Here is a 7,479-nt window from a genome sequence, read left to right as displayed (position 1 = left end):
CTCTTTATTTTCTTCTCAATCACTGTGTCAAGATCAGCATATCAGAAACGAAGTTTGCTTCTTTAGTTTCTGATAAAGAAAGTTGAATCCTATGAGACTTTGCTCAGGTACTGCTAATCAATACAGATTTCTCTAGTAGCAGGGGCGTTTTTAGTCTCCAAGACAGTGAGTCTAACTCATTCCTCTGTTCCACCATTACTGTTTCCTCATCTATTGCAGGTTCATTATCTAAGCTAGTGAGCTTACTGGTTTATAATAAAGCATTGGAAAAAAGATAAGTTACTTCTTTATTTTACCGATTCATTGCTTAATTATATTTCTCTATTGATTTACTGATTTTAATAATATTTTGGATAACAATCTGAAGACTTCAAAATTTTTCAATCTTTCAAAATAGTCAAAACTTATTTGTTTTTCTGATTTACAAAAAATGGATTTCAAGATGAGCAATGAAAAACCAGAAAACTTGATGGCCAAAATTTCAAAGATGGCAGCAAAAATGTTGTTCTTCCTAACCACCCTGAATATCAACTTTTTTTTAACTGAACTTGCCACCACCGTTGTGGGAGAAAATGAACCAGATATATCTAGAGCAGTAGATGTCTGGAATAAGGCTGATGATTTGTGCAGGAATTATATTTTTATAAACTGCTTGGATAATACCTTATACGATATCTACTGCTTAACTAAAACTACCAAAGAATTGTGGGAGTCCTTACAAGAGAAATATATTTCAGAAGATGCTGGTATAAAGAAATTCATAGTAAGACGATTTCTCGATCATTAAATGGAAAATGATAACTCTGTAGTAAGCCAATTTGAGGAACTAAGGCTCATGTTAAATGAAATTAGAACCAAGGGGTAGTTATAGATGAAGCTTTCCAGGTTGCTGCAGTCATTGAAAAATTACCTCCTCGTTGGAACGAGTATAAGAAGAAACTCGGACACAAGAGGAAGGACATTGACATGCAGTATTTGATTCTTCAAATTAGGGTTGAAGAAGAACATTTAAAACAGGAGAAAAATGATGTGGGTTCTTCGCTAGTATCAAAAGCCTATGTGGTGGAAGAGGTAAAGAAGAAAACATTTGCCAAATCCAAACCTTCGAACCAGCGAAAGAAAGGTAATTCTATCTTCAAAAGTGTTGCCCAAATATAAACCATGCTTTGTATGTGGGAAGTCTGATCACTTAACTAAGCACTGCAGAGATAAAAAAAACAACCCCAACCCTCAGACCAGGAACCCCCGACCTAATCTTGCTCACGTAGCCGAAACAAAGAATTTTTGTGCAATGGTCACTGGAACCAAGATAGTGACTAACACTAAGGATTAGTGGTTTGATACAGAAGCCACTAAACACATCTGCTCAGAGAGGTCATAGTTTTCCTCACATAACCGAGTAAAAATAGGAGAACAACTGTGTATGGGTAGCAATTCTTCATCCACAATTAGCACGGGACAGAACGTGCTGGCCTGTGCCAGAAGTGTTTTGGCCGGGCCAAATTGATTTTTTTTTCTAACTTTTGCTCGGGCCATTTGTGTTTTTCTTGCTTTTCCATCATTCCTTGAGCATTTTAGGGTTATTTTAAGTTATCTTGATTAATTCTAGGGTCATCTTAGCTACCATAGTTGTTAATTTCTAGGGAGATAACATACCAAATAAGAGGAATTCATGCTTTCATGCATATTTGTGATATATCTATGATTGAATACTCTTATAAGTGATTGAATATTGTCTAATAATCTCTCTAGTTCTTAATTACTACATGTTTTCTTATTCTTACTAGTAGATACAAGTGAATTAAGTCAAGTACTATGCCATGACTATGATTTTAGACTCGATCTCACTTATGATTAAATGCTTATGTAAGAATGAATCCGTGAGTAGCTAAGTCTCTTGTATAGGGGTTTGAGATGAAGTCCTTATATGCTATTGTGTGTGTTTATTTTGATATGATTCTTGAATTTGATGCACATCTCATTTTCGATTAAATGTCTAAACCCATTTCATGTTGTATGTCATGCATCCATCATAGTTATTCGTTAGACATTATTCTCGATGAAGACTCGATGTTACTTGAACATGTCATCTTTTAACTAGGTATCATCACGAGATATACACTAATATTTAGGTTGCCTACCTTAGATTCGAGAATAGTCGAATTTGAACTCAGACCAAAGTAAACATACACATGCTCATTTCAAGATGAATTCCTAAATCCTTGACCCCTCTCATATTTAGAATAAAACCCTAGCCTCCCACTCAGATTTAGTTAATAGTTTAAGTCTAAGTATTTCTTTTGTTACTTAATCGATCAAATACCCCCGTTTATCTTTGTTCCTTTACTTTTTAGTCTAAGTTAACATTTAATATATAAACCGGTAGATAAAACCCTTCGATATCCAAACTACCTTCCCATCCTTGGATCAATCCCAGCTTTGCCGGATTACTACTTGATACCTCCGCTTGGGTGTGCAACCTTTTCGGGTGCATCATTAGTCGCCTAACTATGTGAAGTGCATGAGAAGACACATGAAAATATGACTTAGACTACGATCGATATCGAATACTTCGTTTCGTCTATTAACTATGCGAAGTGCTTGACAAGACACATGAAAATACGATTGAAACAACAATCGAATCAAATGAACATCAATTCAAAATCAAAACATCAAATCATATAAAACATAATCATAACATTTATCACATTTCATCCCATATAATCGACAAACTAAAGTTAGCTAAACATGGTGAATGAATAAGAAATGACAAGAAGATGATCAGAGAATCCCTCTTTTATATGATTTCATGTGGTCCGAGGCTAAGACCGTCGAAAAATAGTTTTGATTCCTGAGGAATGAAGAAATTCTTGAATCACGAAATTTCAAGAAGGTAAGTGGGAGCGACAAAACCTTCTAGGTCCGTATGCAGAGTACATACAAAAGATTGAGTACGACATAAGATGTTGTATAATAGTAACAAACTGACTCAATAAAAGGACCACACACAAGGATAAAAATGCCCTTTTGGGCATCCAAAGATCTACTAGCATAGATCAAAAAGATGATAGGATTAGAAAAACTCAGTACGCTGAGACCCTTGAGATCCAAAACTGAAAATTTAAGACTCGGAAAAGTCTAAAATAATTTTGACCCAAAAACTCATGACAATGAGCGTTGCAAGACTCGGAGTGTAAAAGACACCAATGAGCAAACACGCATGAGAGAGACATTTATGTTCGAAAACATAAAGTCAATCATGTTGGACATGATTAGCATTTAAACATCCAAATTCAGTTTGAAAACCGAAACACTACTTAAAACATCCTAGAAGGCTAAAGGATGAAGTAGTACAAGAGTTGAAACAAGTCATCGTAGCAAACTTCCAGACATGGAGGGAAAATAGGTTAAAAGTGTTTAAGCCGGGAACTGTTGCAAATACTACATAAAGAATAAAATCCTTAATACTAGTAAAGAATTACTAGAAATTATCAAGGTTGAAGAAAGAAATTTTCAAATTAATTGATAATTAGCAAAGTTTAAAACGGACTACATCTGTAGTCAAACTAACCTGTCACCTAAGACAAAGTATGAGACTCATACACAAGTCTAAGGCATAAGGTATATTTTAAACCTTGACAAGTAAAATTGAGTGGGTAAAAGGAGTTTTACGGAAGAGGCTCAAATTTACAAACTCTCATTATCGGAAATAAGGTCATTATTTCACAATCGTCTAAATTTTGGTTTAGTATTTAAACGACAGTCCACAGGTAATAAAACATTCCGAATAGGTTTGTCAGATACGTGATCTGATGAATGAAACCCTATTAAGTGAACTTGGAATATTTATTATCATCTCCCTAGTCCAGGTCGTTGCTTGGACAACAAACGACTAAGGAAGACTAGCACGGGGAGTCGATGAGATAGCGCAGTTTCATGGGCTATAGGAATAGTGTATTCAATTCGACTACGTGGGTGTGTAAAAGGTTTATACACAGGATAACCCTCAAATGAGAAGTACATCACTCGCGATGAACGTCAATACTTCTCATAAAGACAAGATTGGAGAGATTCCTCAAAACATGAGTACTCTACTCATCTTATGTAAGGAATGTCCGACTTTGGTTCCGTTAAACGTCGCGTCGTAAAAAGAGGTTATAAAGGCGGATACTGGGAAGGACAGGATAGACATGAAGTTAAGTGGGAGCGCGAGAATAAATTGTGTCATCCTAATCACATTAGGTACAAAGTGTTTCAAGGCCACTTGATGAGTCGACAACTGAAAAATGCATGGTCACGCTCAAACGGATTAAAAGTTAATCGTTTGTCTTTTACAGTTGTACTCGGATATCAAGAAAGTCTGAATGAAGTGACGTATCGTTTGTCTTTTACAGTTGTACTCGGATATCAAGAAAGGTGTTGAAGGAGATGTCCTTCAACCAAGATTGCAATGCGACCAATTTGTCGGCTAGGATAATTGATGAAGAAGATCATCAAGTCCGATTGATTTAGGGGTCGTACAGTTTATGCTAGAAACCAACTACGATCGTCGAATTACGAAGTAATTCGCATCTAACTTCGATCGGATCCTACATCGGGTTACACATAAGAATGGGTTTTTAATCGGATGATATGACTAGTGGGAGTGTGATATAACCATGGGAGTGTCCCATAAACATATCCCACAGGCCTAAAGAGAAATTAGGCAAAAGATAGCAAAAAGGCCCAAAAACAAGGTTTTTGGCCTAAACCGATTCGGGCACTTCTTGGGCTCGGATTAGGCTGATTTTTTGAGGGTCGGTTCCTTATGTTAGGAAAATTAAATATGACAATTTTGGCTGGGTTTGGACGTCACCTCCTCAAGGAATTGAGAAAATATCAACTAGTTGCTATTTTCGGCAATTTCCTTAAATCTTATTCTAAAGGGTCTTTTAGGAACCCTAATTGGAGGTGGAATCTTATTAGGGATCTATATAAAGACCCTTAGGGCAGAGAATAAGGTGTGGAATTTCTCTCTAAGCTTTCTTACTCGACCACATAAGTAGAGAGGAGAAAGTGAGCTAATTCCCAAGCTATCAACTAGTCAAGCAAGAAGAAGGTCTTCTTATTATCAAACCACCATTGGAGTTCTAGCAAGCTTTCAAGGAGGGAGATTAAATACACCATTAGGTGTCCCAAGTAGAGGAGCGACGATTGGAGCTCTTGGTCTTCTTTAATCTATTCTACTAGTTCGAGGGAAATAACGATTAAGGTAATCTTCTATCTCCTATTAGTTTGATTGTTAGTTTATGCATGTGATGTCTGAGTTTCCGCTTATACGACATTAGTAGACACCACCATAAGCCAACATCTAGATGCATCTGGAGCGACCAGATGCATCTAGGATGCGTTGGAAGCTACCAGGCGCTCCTATGACGCGTCTGGCACGTCTAGACGCGTCTCAGACTTAAAGTCCGAGACACACGTCCCGTCCATACCCGTTCCAACCGTGCATGGCCTAGGGCCATGCGGTGCTAGACCGCGTCTAGGACGCGACTATCACGTTCCATCCGACATGGTCTAGGACCAAATCCCGATAAGTCCGGATAGTTGACAAGCCTTGACCAAGACTAGTCAAAGGGACTTTTGACCAAGTTTGACTTGGCCCATTGGGCCTTGACTCGAGTGGGAGATGTTCTTACTTTTTTTCCGATTCCGAAACATTATTTTTCCGACATAGACCCGGGCTATCCGAGAGCCCAAAACGGAGTTTTTGTGAGTTTGATTTTAGAAATCATAAAGGAAGAAACTAAGTGGGTCGTAAGTCCGAATTTTACGAAAATTGACTTAAAAGCCCATTAGACATAGATAGGTCACAATATCCCACGATTAGCTATAGGAAACATAGCAGAACCTAGAAACAAATCTAGGTCACATACTTTATGTATGATTGTCATATATTTTGTATGTATATGTGAATGCGTAATGTAGTATTGCCTTTAGTTAAGTAAACGATTCTTATTTCTAAGCACAAAAGAGTATGTGCCCGAATAATACTTAGAGTATAGGGTCAAGAAAAGCCATTGAAGAATCGAATGATGAGATCATGATTCGAGTGGGAGTAATCAATGGTGGTTCAAGGATGAAAACCCAAAGAACCGTTAGGCAACCAAGAATAAACTAAAAAGATGAGATCTTTTAGGAAGGCTCTACTAAGATTTTACAAAAAATCTTACTAGAATTCACATAAAAACTTACGTATAAAAATCACGAATGGTTACGATAGAGTTCACAGTAACGCAAACCTGATAAAATACGTAGGAATCCCCAAAAGAATTTTGAGTATAAGCTTACTCAGAAATAAGACACTTGTGGATCCCTTGTTCATCGATGTTGGGTCTGCCTCCGCAGAGTGCCAACTTTTACCTCGAGACAGTACGGGTAGATCTATGAAGAGGTCTACGCGTCTAAACTGGTTTACTCAACGAGTCAGCGTAAGGGTTTTGGATTTCGAGGCAAAGGATTAAGTTTAACACCCAAGTGTGAAACTAATCAACCAAGAGTAATAGGAGTATGATCAGTAAAGATGTTACTCACCCAGGACGACGGGGTTAGGGGCAGTGCCCTAGTACGCTTAACTTCGAAGGATTGGAATCGTATTATTCAAACAAGGATTGGAATCTTGGAATCCCATTCTTTAGATGTAGTTTAATTATGACAAGCAAAGAAACACTCAACATCCTTTGGCTCATCGAGAAAGAAAAGCTAAATGGAGACAACTTTAAGATATGGGAACGGAATCTAGGACTTGTCCTCAGATCTGAAAACAATGCAGCTGTCTTAGAAACTCATATTCCGATAATCACTGAAGAATCAACTAATGAGGATAAGGAGCAAAAAAAGAGACTTCGGAGGAAGTCGGAGCCCGTAACGTGTTTAATGTTAGCAATCATGGAACTCAATCTTCAGGATAAGTTCATACACATGGATGCTTACACCATGATAGGACAACTTAGGGAATTGTTCCAAAAGAAGTCCAGAATGGAAAAGTACGAGATGTCAAAAGCAATACTAGATTGCCGCCTTGAAAAGGGTAAGCCTGTAGGGCCACATGTTTCTAAATGATTAGTCTTTTTGAGAAACTAGCACGACTTGGAGTCGATCATGCAGGGATTTCGCCCCTAATATCATCCTGTATTCCCTTCATAATGGATTCAATCAGTTTAGATTGCACTACAATATAAATGGATGGGATAAATCTTTGGAGGAACTACACGCAATGCTCCAGACAGTCGAAGAGCATATCGCAGTAGTTGAACCTAAGAAGGAAAATCTAATGGTTCAGAAAGACAAAGGATTCAAAAGGGACGGAAACCAGAAGAACAAGAAGAAATTTGGAAAAGAAAAAGGTAAACAAGTTTCCAGAACAAAGAATTCATCTTCTGACTCTAAGTGTTTCTATTGTGATGGCATAAGCCATTGGAAGAGAAACTGTCCCAA

The sequence above is a fragment of the Eschscholzia californica genome, unplaced genomic scaffold (assembly GCF_041429995.1).
Source record: "Eschscholzia californica isolate CP2 unplaced genomic scaffold, dmEscCali1.0.p SCAF_2, whole genome shotgun sequence".
Lineage (NCBI taxonomy): Eukaryota > Viridiplantae > Streptophyta > Magnoliopsida > Ranunculales > Papaveraceae > Eschscholzia > Eschscholzia californica.
Note: the sequence above shows the minus strand (reverse complement) of the source record.